The sequence below is a fragment of the Leptonychotes weddellii genome, chromosome X (genome assembly GCF_054177405.1).
Source record: "Leptonychotes weddellii isolate Sample4059 chromosome X, ASM5417740v2, whole genome shotgun sequence".
NCBI classification, from domain to species: domain Eukaryota; kingdom Metazoa; phylum Chordata; class Mammalia; order Carnivora; family Phocidae; genus Leptonychotes; species Leptonychotes weddellii.
Genome location: NC_138385.1, coordinates 105,762,870 through 105,773,517, shown reverse-complemented (window position 1 = coordinate 105,773,517; position 10,648 = coordinate 105,762,870). Strand labels below are relative to the sequence as shown.

Here is a 10,648-nt window from a genome sequence, read left to right as displayed (position 1 = left end):
ATTATGTAATATAATTATATAATGAAGCCCTAGACCATACATATATATACATCATATGCAATTTTAGATAATTATATGAAAATATATTACATATACTATATGATATATAATATATAATGCATAATGCAATATATAATGCATACATAAATATATAAAATTTATATTATGTATTCTATATGTAATATGTATATTATATATTGCATGATATATATTGTAATATATGTATAAATATATATTATATATCTAAGCAAATTTATATTATGTATATATTATATACATAGTATCATATGCATTATCATGTATATGTAAATATATTATATATATCTAAGTGATAGCTAATATACTTATTATGTGCACTGTTATGGAATCCAGAGAAATAGAAATTGGGGTAAACTTTAGGGGTCTTCAAGTCATCGGTGCCAGGTATATGGGCTCAGAGCTGGGCGACTAGCCATGGCCTGGTCCATACAACGAAGGTACATTTGCACACAACACACCAAAGTCTGATTTTGTTACTTGCCCTTCTTTCAATGTGATCACGGGCCAGTGCGATCGGCCATACGTCTGGTTTCTGTCTTCCACACACCCTCTTCAAGATGAATGCACCGAAACATTCCTGCACGGGCAGGAATGGAAGGCAGGCGTGCACACCACAGGCCCTGTGGTTGGTTCTAGACAATGTCTCGTGAGCACAGGTGGGGGTAGCTGGGCGTCATGAACAGATTTGTGTACCCGGACTTTACAAGCAGGTAGGAGTCACTGACTCTAGTTGTCTCTGTTCCCTGGTGGCTTGCTCGTTGCCTCTTTTTATGCTGCACTGTGAGAGCATTTTAATAGGGGTGGATGTTTGGGTTGAAGCCTTGGGAATGTGTACATGCTGGCCAAAATGTTATCTCCTGTGGTTGATGAGCCATGCTTCCTGCCTGATTGCACAAAACTAACACGCAGAAGACTTCCCGGGTGGCCGCCTCCTCCAGCACACCTGACCTCCAGGTTGTAGGCAACGCCTTGCTTGGATGATACTCCAGGACTTACAGAAACTCACCTACGGAGATCCCATAGAGACTAGATATCAAGAAACCTATTCATGCCTGGTTCTGTGTTGTCCTGGATTTCGGAGGATGAAGGTCTATCCACTGATGCCCAGGGGGTGTCCTACGCACCTGCAGCATCGACCTCACCTGGGGGCTTGTTAGCAATGCCAAGATCTAAGCTCTGCCTCACACCTGCTACATTAGAATCTGCACTTTTGCAAGATTCCTGGAAACTGTGTGCCCATGAATGTCTGAGAAGCTGTGACGTGCACTCTGACATCTGGTATGATTTCTGCAAAAGTGATCCACAGAAAAAAAAATAATTCTTTGCCACAAAACACACCAAGGCATCATCATATTCTTCAGACTTTCTGTGCAAGGCTATCGATGTGTACAGGGGGACAAAGAACAGATAGTGATGTTTGTATCTTCAGGCAGCTATAATATGCCAGGCCCATGAGGTAGGGAGACATGGGAGTTTTACCAATTCACGTATTTTGCGTGGCAAGTGAATATTTGATTAATGGGGATTAGCCCCTGCTGGTATGGAAAATTTCTGTTTGAAACGTTATGGAGTCTGTCACTGGCTCCTGGTCCTGGCCAGGTCTCCAGTTATCTTGTCACGGATGTCTTCCTGAACGGTGAGCAGATCTGTGATGGTCAATGTTACGTGTCAATGTGGCCCAGCCACAGAGATGTGGTCAAATATTATTCTGGATGTTTCTTTTAAAGGTGTTTTATTTGTATATATTTTTTGGTATGAGATTAACATTTCAAGCAGTGGACTCTGAATGAAGCAGATTGCTGCCCACAATGCAGGTGGGCCTCGTCTAATCAGTTGAAGGCTTTAAAAGCATAAGCAGTGACTTCCCCTGAGCAAGAAGGAATTCTGCTCGCACAGGGCCTGCACAGCTCAGCTGCAACACCAGCTCTTTCCTGCATGTCTAGCGTGCTAGTCTACCCTGAAGATTTTGGACCACTCAGCTCTGAGTACGGCATGAGCCAATTCCTTAAAAAAAAAAAAAAAAAAAAAATCTGTCTGTATACGTGTACACATCCTACCAGTTCTATTTCTCTGGAGAACCCTGACGAATGCAAGATCTGGCCCTACTTAGGGCTGACCTTAGCGCCATCGAGAGGGTGATAGGCATTCCAGCTCATACACAAGCACAGAATAAATCCACCCAGGATTTATGAGCTCTTGCAGGAAAGGAAAAAAAAAAATACATGGAAACATAAGAAAGCATCCCAGGTGGCTGGGAGCAGGTGTCCGGGGTAAAGGCAGAGAAATGGGTGGTACATTCAAAATGCTTCTGAAGACAAGAATCTAGCTGTTTGGGGGACTTGCAATCATACATGATTCTTTCAATTATAAATAACAAATCACTTGCAATAATAATAATAATAATAATAATAATAATAATAATAATAATAAAGAAGTCCCCATTGCTATGTCTGAACGATGGAGAAAAAACTTTCTGATGGCACCTGCCAGGGTGGAAGGTTTTATATCATTGATATTGCAAAATATGTTGTGGCGAATTGTCTGTACGTAGTAGTTTGTAAAGTATGTTGGTGTGTGTGTGTCTGTGTAGGTATGTGCATGTATATACGTGATGGGTGTGTGTGCGTGTGGGGACGAGGACATATTTATATGTATGTACGGACGTGTGTCTTATACCCACGTAAACACACGTATCCACTAAGGACTCCAAGCATCATGCAGGTGTGCTGATGCAAGCCCAACGATAACTGAGACATAATCGGAGGTGCAAATGCTCAGATGCGTTCCTATCACCCAAATCTGCCATGTTGCTGTCAAGACTTGGGTTTCTCAGTCTGAACCCGCAGGTCCCCAAAGTCCCTTCCCAGTCAGACGACCTGTCATCCTGGCGGGAAGCCAGAAACAGGATTTAAGTCACGAGCAATCTGCCATGGGAAGGAGCAAAGTCCCCGAGGCGCCACCTCTGGGAAAACACAGAGCGAGGCATCGCGGAGCCTGACGAGAGGCGACAAGGAACGCCAGGCAGACTTACTGCCAAACGCAGGGCACGGGATGCGGCTGGTAGGAGGTAATGGACTGGGCTGCCTGCGCGCATCACTCCTCCTCATGATGCAAAGTGGTCTGTAATCAGCTCCCGAGAGGAGCTCAGACGTGGGGAACAGCCCCGTCCCAGCCACCGCTGACACTCATCCTAGTTGCAAACCTCTCCGGCGCTCCCCTACCGGGGCTGCCGCGGGTGTGTTCTCTGGACCCGTCCAGCTTTGAGGAAAAGAAATTCAGAGGTGCACTGAGATCCCGTCTGGACAAGAATGCGCTCCAAATGAGCTTTCTCACGATTGTCCCTTTGCCTCTCAAGAGCGGCAGAGGCACGGCGTGGGGCGGCAAGTCCCCATCTTTTTAACCACTGCTTTGATGCTCTTTACAAGCCTGGATTCAAAGATCTCATTCACAGTGAACAAAAACTCTGCACACTCTTCCTAGAGTAGGTGCACACATAGACACACTTTATGCATAATTGTGAAGGTGCACCTTTTTTGAGGTTCTTTCTTGCACCAAATCTCCCCGGACATCCAAGGACCTCACATTCAAACGTCAAGGTTGGGGAACCCTTCGTGGACAAGGAGCATGCCTCCTATTTGGGGGGAAGTGCCTTTTTATTCCTTATACCTGCTATGCCTGGAAATGCACAGAAGATTTAGGGATTCCAACATGAGTCTGCCATCTCCCCGCCTGCCACGTAAGCTTGGGCTCAGGGGAGCCTTGCAGGGTCTGGTTGGGGAGACCACTGTGTTGCTAGCATGACCAGCCCTTACCGAAGCTCAGCTACCACAAGTGGGACTACCAACCCCTGGACGCTGATTTCTCGGAGGAAAATCCAAGAATCACACACCAGTGACGTGAGAGCCATGGCCACTACATAGTTTCCTGTGAGCTCATCCCTGGGCGCTTCCAAGCAGAAGGCAGAGCGCTTCTGGGCAAATCCATTTCCACCCTGGAAGGAAGGTCCTTCTGCCTCTGAACTTCTGAGCCATCTGGGTTTTCCAACAGAGGGCAAGCATGTTTTGAAATGGACTCTCGGCCCCGGCATGCCGCTCATTTCTTCTTCGTGCCCCTGACACTCTGACTGTGTATCCGGGCTCTTCCTCATGAGCTAACTATGTGAACTTAGGGGAGGTTGACTCGAATGCCATGTCTCAATGTTCTTATTTTTTTAAAAAGTGGCCAGAAGAGTGCCTTCCTCCCAGGGCCCTTGTGGAGATCGAGCAATTTGTTCTAAACATCTTACCTACCACTCATGGATGGTGCATGTCCAGCAGACCCGCCAGGGGCTGATGGAGCTGTTGTCAGCCCAGCTATGGCTCGGAACCAATCGGGCTCCAGGTGGCCCAGGTGCACGGTACCCTCCCTCCTGGGTCCAACTGCCAGGGGCCCCCATGAGAGCGTGCTGTAACAAAGTGCTGACTTCAATCTCCATCTCCTGATCTTCAATCTCCGAAAAAAATGGTTTGATGTAGAGGATAAAGATGTCACTGTAGGATTCCTTCATGCAGGATCCACCACAGACGGTGCTCAATATGATTAGCACAGCAGGGAGGCCCCTCTTACGTCCCCCACAAACACCTGTAGGGCAAGGTCAACGTCCAGGATCTGATTTTGCAGCAAGTAGCTTATAGAATGCACACGGTACTCACTCCCGAGGAAGCGCGCATGCTCACCAGATTTTCCAGCTCACCTTGAGCATGGATGGTGCAGGCGTAGGTCTCTGAGAGTTTGGTTCACGCCAATGCCATGTCCTACGTGTCAGGCGGGGTCCTCGGTAAAGTAAAAGGAGCATCCCGAATTTCTGAAATTATAGAGGATAACGATGTCAGCACAGTCACAGATGCTCGGTTCTTAAAATACCCCACCTTGTCTTTCCCAAACAAATGTATTTTTTTTTTTTTTGGTGGCACATGACATTTGAGGGGATTTCAGAAAATACATAAATTCTTAAAAAGGTTTTTCATTCTAAATTTTAATGTGGGAATACTTTCCCCCCAGTTGAAGGGGGCACTAAGCTACAGAGGGAAGTATTGAAACCATTAAAATCAGCCAATTCTGGTTTTGTCCCTCACCGAGGAAAATGCAAATATATTTGGTCATAGTCAGAAAATCCTGTTAAGGGTATTTTGTCCCTGTCCCATGGCTTTGTAGATGTGAGGGCACGGATACGTTCTCTGCACCCTAGTTTTAGCAAGACATTTGTAAATCATCATCTGTTTTGCCTTCTTTTTTTTTTTTTTGAAGGATGGATTAAGAATGAAACCCTCTTTCTGTGTTCTAAGTATTTTGGATGCAATAATCAACCGTGACAAAAACTGTCTGTTTTAGGGGATAAAGATTGCACTGTAGGACTCCTTAACACAGATCCCTGTATGCAACACAGCTTTGCAGCACTGCACAATTACTGAGTGAAATGCCATGGATTGCATAAACTGTATTTGAAATTATTGTAATGGTATTTGGGGAGAAATGGCTCATTCCCCAAAAGTCCCTCCGTGGAATTAATAATGATTTTTTTTTTTTTGCCCCCTATCAATGCCAGGCAATCCAATACCACTGTGTCATTTCTAATGTCCGAGATGAAATGAAGCTAGACCAGTTTGACTCTTTTGTTGTTTTATTTTCATTCCCCTGTAGACCCTTGGAGAGTTTTCTTTATTTTATCTGGTTTGAGAAATCCACTAGAGTATGTCTAGGATTGGTTCCATTTTTTGTTTTGTTTTGTTTTGTTTTCAGTTGAGACCTCCAATGTCATAATTTCTTTCTGACAATGTGTTTGGCAGACTACATTTGTCTCCTGTCATTTCTATAATTATTGTTTCTGATCCATCTCTTGGATGCAGGAAGGACTGAGTGGGTCCAAAGAGCCCAGGGAAGTGTGGTGTGCCTGATGCAGGAGGGCAGGTGACAGGTAGGGAGACGTGGGGAAGCTGAAGCATGAGATCATCGGGTCTTGGAGGGTGCAGTGGGGTGATGTACAGTTGCTTAGAGCCCGCGGCATTCAAGCGAGTCCCTGCAGATGGAGTCATGGAGGCTCCATCTGCATCAGTGCTTGGAGAATGATAAGAAAGAGAGAGTGAACACAGCAGTAGACTGTGATCATGGTCCAGGTTGATGGTGGCGGCTGCGTCTGGGATGGTGGATGCCATGATGGAGACTATGGGGCAGACTGGAAGTATATGCCTTGACAAAGCCTGAAAATGTACTGAATGTGGGGGATGAGGAGAAGGAAGAGTCAGGCATCCGCTCCATGATTCTGGTTTGAGTGTCTGGATGATGCTGTTTATCACAACAGGAAGGCTGGGTGCATGGAGAGAATCATGTCTCCCCCCCAGCCCCCCAGAATTCACATGTGCAAGGCTTACTCCCCAAATGGGATGGTTTTAGGAGGTGGGGCCCTTGGGAAGTCATTAGGGTCAGATGAGGGTGGGGCTCCACAATGGGATTACTCTCCTTACAAGAAAAGAGCTCAATCTGTCTGTCGTATGAAGAGACATAAGATGGTGGTCATGTACAAGCCAGCAAGAGCATCCTCCCTAAAATCCGACCTTGCTGGCACCTGGATCTCACACCTCCAGCCTCCAGAACTGCACGGAAATAAATTTGTGCTGTTAAGCCCTCTGGTCTATGGTATGTTGTCACAGCAGCCTGGCCTAAGACACCAAGTGTGGTAGACTGGTTGTTCTGGGGTTTCTTTTAAGGAGTTACTCTTTCTCTCAGAAGCTTCCTTCATCCTTAATAATGTTGGTTATGTAGGATTTACAGTTGGTTACTCAAGCATTCTGACCACCTTTTGTCCCAATTAAGTCTGTCTAAATCTATTAAAATAATTGCACCGATGTGCTGGGCACCAGAAGGTATTTGGTGCCTGATGCTTCTCATATTATAACTAGACACAGGTGAGGACAAGACATAGGATGTAGACATGAACTGGCAGGAGGATGATTTGTCACCAGCAGGCCCCAACTGGAGGGGATGTGGGAGATTTGTTGAAGATGCCTCATTGCCATCAGGATTCATCTTCTGAGTCACCTACATATGAGTTGTCGTATTTGAATGTTGAAGAGTCAACCACTAGGATCCAGTTGGCTGGTCATCATCCATTATTCCCCCCGAAAAGTTGCCCTTGCTCTGTGGACAGGAGGTGTTGGGAAATTTTGCCAATATTCCTCTACTGTGAAATATTCTTGCCCCGAGACAGAAACAGAGAATCTCAGTGGGGCTGGACCTGGAATCATTTTCTCCAGCTCTGTGAGACTTATACTTGGTAATGGGTGTTTGAAATAATTATCTGGGGGCACTAATCTGTCCTCTTGTCATATGGATTAGATACACTGGTAAGCGCTGCGTGATTTGGACCAATTTGCACACAACTGTGTTGGATGTTGCACCTACTGGCTATTTGGCTGAAATTCTCTTGAACAGAGATCATGCTTGATATCCAAATCCTTTGTTCAGACGGGTATTCGTTTCCCAGGGCCGCCATGACAAAACACCAAACTGGGTGTCTTTTTTTTTTTTAAAGATTTTATTTATTTATTTGACAGAGAGAGAGAGAGCACAAGTAGGCAGAGAAGCAGGCAGAGGTAGAGGGAGAAGCAGGCTCCCCACAGAGCAGGGAGCCCGATGCGGGACTCGATCCCAGGACCCTGGGATCATGACCTGAGCCGAAGGCAGCCGCTTAACCGACTGAGCCACCCAGGCGCCCTGGGTGTCTTTGAATAACAGATACGTATTCTCTCAGTTCCGGGAACTAGAAATCCGAGGGCAAGGTTGGTTCCGTGTGGATTCTCTGATGGAGAGTCTGTTTCAGGACTCGGTGGTTTTTCCAGGGATCTTTGCCATCTCTTGGCTTGTGGATGCATCTTTCCAATCTGCTTGCTGTCTTTGGTTTTCTGTGGTTTTCTTATAAGGACACTACTCATATTGGATCCAATCCCACGTTCTCATCCTAACTAATCACGTCTGTATGAACAGAGGGTCCACCGCATTCTCTTCTGTGCTCCGAGTTCCTGCTGATGTGATGTGTTCTCAATCCAAGGAGCTCCTATGAGTCAGAAGTGATGTCTCTCACAGGGCCATGGACATGGAAAGCTCTGCCCTGGTTAGTTCTGATTACTTTCTACCCTACAGTTCCTAGGAAGTGAGCAATTTATGAGTACTGAGCCCAGGTATGAAATGCCCAGCCACTCCATCCTTTATGGAGACCCCAAGAAATGTTCTCTGGTCATCCCCTGCGTCCTCCTCCACCTCAGCTCTGCCAATCCTCAGCTGCCGTATTAGCTGTTGCCATGTAACAAATGTCCCCCAAATTTAGCAGCTTAGAACAATACAGATGCATTATATCACAATGGCAATGGGTCAGGATTCCAGGTATGAGTCACCTGGGTCCTCTGCTCAGGGTTCCAAAAAAAAAAAAAAAAATTCAATAAGGAAACAGCTGGGGCTGCATTCTCATCTGAAGACTAAATTTCTCTTATGGTTCATTCTTGTTGTTGGCAGAATTCACCTTGTCTTGAAGGGATCCTCTGATTAGGTCAGGCCTGCCTAGGATAATCTCCCTCTGATGAAGTCACAGTTACCTGATTAGTAACATCAGCAGAGGAGTGACATCTGTCATGTTCATGGGTCCTGCTCATACTCCAGGGGAGGAGATGATACAGAGTGTGTGCACTAGGGCACAGAAATCTCGAGACCACCTCAGAATCCTGCTTACCATAGCTCCTTTCCACCCAGTCTGTGCCTCTGAGGTCCCAGTGTGCCTCCCAATAGGCTCACCTGTATATCTGGCAGGTGCCTTGCCAAGTTTCTGGGACGTCCAGATCTATGAACTGGGGTACTCTCCATGCTCTATAAAGGGATTTGATGGGCCCAAGGCTCAAGCAAGATTGCAGAAATTAATTGCATTTTCATGCAATTGGATCTCTCTACTTTTTAAAAGGCACACATAAGCCTTGTTTGCAAGAGGAAGAGTTCTCAAAATATCCCTTAAAATATTGCACAAATACACATGAGGCTTAAGAAAGCACATTCCTTCCTCTGCCCCTGTCTGAGCCATCTCAGACATTTCTTGTACTCTCTGTTCACGACCATCTGCCCATCTGTCCCCTCCAAATGGGGACACTTATCCTTAGTTTTCCCAAGCTAAGAGTGATAATCAATTCACTTGTCTGATGGACACATCACAAGCCTCAATTTAGCCACCACGGCTTTGTGCACTGTATGTGGCTGAGTGTCTGGTGGCCGTGTGACCTTGTCTCCAGCCCCTCAGCCAGACTCACAGGGGCTGGGACAGAACACGGGGTCCACTCAGGGCTGCGCTGTCTACGGAGAGACTGGGTTTCTACCTTCCAAGGACTAAGTGGTAAATGAAAAACAGCCTTATATACTTGTATTGGGGCTCTCCGATTCCTTGTAACTGAATTAAGACATTTATAACAAAAAAATTGGCCATTTTAATCATGTGGCAATATGCTGTTAGGGGCATGAAGCATATTCACTGTTGTGCAACCATCCCCACCATCATGCCCAGAACTTTCCATCTCCCCAAACTGAAGCTCTGTCCCCATCAAACACTAAGTCCTCATCCCCCCTCCTGCAGCCCTTGGTCCCACCACCTACTCTCCCTCTCTGTGGATGGGACTCCTCTAGGGACCCCGTATATGTGGAATCACACAGGATTTGTTCTTCTGTGTCTGGTTTATGTCACGCAGCACCATGTCCTCGAGGTCAATCCACGTCATAGCAGGTGCAGAACATCCTTCCTTTTCAAGGCTGCGTCATATTCCACCATGTGCACGGACCCACATTTTGCTCATCCACTCATCTGTTGATGGACACTTGGGTTGCTTCCACATTCCTGTTATTGTGAATAATGTTGCTATGAACATGGATGTGCAAATGTCTCTCCAAGACATTTGCTTTCAGTTATTTCTGGTATACACCCAGAAGTGGAATTGCTGGATCACGGCATGGTTCTATTTTTAATTCTTGAGGCACCGCCATACTGTTTTCCACAGCAGTTGCGCCATTTTACATTCCCACTAACAATGCACAAGGGTTCCCATCTCTCTACATCCCTGATAACACTTGTTATATCCTGTTCTTTGTTGTTTGTTTGTTGTGATGGCCACCATCCTCCCGGGGGTGCCTAATCCCAGCCATTGTCCATACTGCCTGGAATCCGCACTGACCAAGGATCCACATTGATACCTTCCTTGGTATCTTCACATCTACCTGACATCTACCATTGTGCTCTGTAGAGCTGTTGGCCTGAAATTCCTATACAACATCTGGACATCTCCCAGGATGAGGACAGAATTAGTATTTACGAGCATTTGTTTTGGTGTTTGGCTGCAGTCAGGAGATCTGAGTTCTGAGAGTTTGGGGCAGAGACTGGTGCCCACTGACAGCTCCATCTGCTCCCCACACTTTCCAGCATGCCTTGCAGGGAAATGCCACGTGAGCAGCCCTGCCTGGTGCAATGTTGGTGTGTGCGAACACGCACCGTGTGTGGCCCACACATGACTCCCCAGTGTCTTTCTCTGCTCATGGTAACTAAGGAGGG

The 10,648-nt window shown here is 46.2% G+C and overlaps 1 protein-coding gene across 1 annotated transcript in view; it reads right to left on the bottom strand.

Annotated features, from left to right (window-relative positions):
* LOC115944477 (polyprenol dehydrogenase) overlaps positions 1 to 10,648 on the bottom strand; it is a 238,927-nt gene that overhangs the window by 13,240 nt on the left and 215,039 nt on the right. The window contains exon 10 of the transcript XR_014141435.1: positions 4,772 to 4,882. The gene's annotated coding sequence lies outside the window, so the exon portion shown is untranslated. The remainder of the gene's footprint in view (positions 1 to 4,771; positions 4,883 to 10,648) is intronic.